Source organism: Gavialis gangeticus, unplaced genomic scaffold, assembly GCF_001723915.1.
Source record: "Gavialis gangeticus isolate Ggan-Ray unplaced genomic scaffold, GavGan_comp1, whole genome shotgun sequence".
Classification (NCBI taxonomy): Eukaryota; Metazoa; Chordata; order Crocodylia; family Gavialidae; genus Gavialis; species Gavialis gangeticus.
Genome location: NW_017728996.1, coordinates 13,388,075 through 13,389,242, shown reverse-complemented (window position 1 = coordinate 13,389,242; position 1,168 = coordinate 13,388,075).

Here is a 1,168-nt window from a genome sequence, read left to right as displayed (position 1 = left end):
TGAGTGCCCCCCAACCCCTCCCCCACTTCCCCCCAACCCCCACCCCCCATGGCTGCCCCCACCTGCCCAAGCTCCTGGCCCTTTAAAGAAAAGCCCCAGTGCTCACCGTGTGCTGCTGGGCAGCGGGGTGAACCCTGCTGCCCCCCACTGCCCTATGCTGCAAGGGGGGCTCTGCCACGGGTGCCCCGCCTGGGCCAGCTCTGGCCCTTTAAGAAGAAAAAAAAAGCCAAGAAATGCCCCGGGACTCACCGCTCCTGGTGTGGCCTCAGGGCTTCGTGGGCTTGTGCAGAGGCCCATTTCTTTCCTTTCACGAACCTCATGTCCACTTGGCCTACCAACAGAAATCTAGGACATATTTACTGACATCGATATGCAGAGCCCTCCATGCAGTGTGGGGCACTGGGGGCCGCGGGGATAGCCCCCACCCAGCAGCACCAGGGCTTTTTTTTAACACGTGCTGGAGCTGGGGTGGGTGGGGCAACCGTTGCTGGATTGGGAGAGCAGGCAGGAGATGGGCCTGGCTGATTCGGCTGAATCGAATCAGGACGGTGATTTGCATCACCAAATCAAATCGCTGACCCCCGAATCAGCTGAATTCGAATCCAAAGCCAATACTAGCCACTTTGCACAGGCCTAGTGCTTTCTGGAGCCACTGGAGAGGTTCATTCAGGCTTTTATTTTCCTTATTAGATGCTATTAAAGTGACCACTACAATTGTTCACTTTTGCTCCACTGCAAGTACATGTTACCATCTTCCTGTTGTGGTTCAGGGTGCATTATGGGGACAGTGTGAAGGAAGCCTGGTCTGCTATTTCACATTCTCTCTCTCTTTCTCTCTGTCTATATATAGCCCTTTCTTTTCCATTTAATAGTATCAGAGCAGAACATATATATGTGTGTGTATGTGTGTGTGTGTGTGTTATGGGTGTGCAAAGGGGGCCTTATTTGGTTCGGATTTGGATTCGTCCTGAATCAGGGACAGTGATTCAATTTGTTGATTCAGATCACTGACCCTGGTTCGATTTGGCTGAAGCCAAATGTGAAGATTCAATGCTGATCCGGAGAATCAGCGATTTGGACATAGACACAGCTTTAAAACTTTTTCTACATACCTCGAGGTATCAGTGTGGCTTGTGAATGCTGCGATGCTGGAGTGCATGGAGTGTCC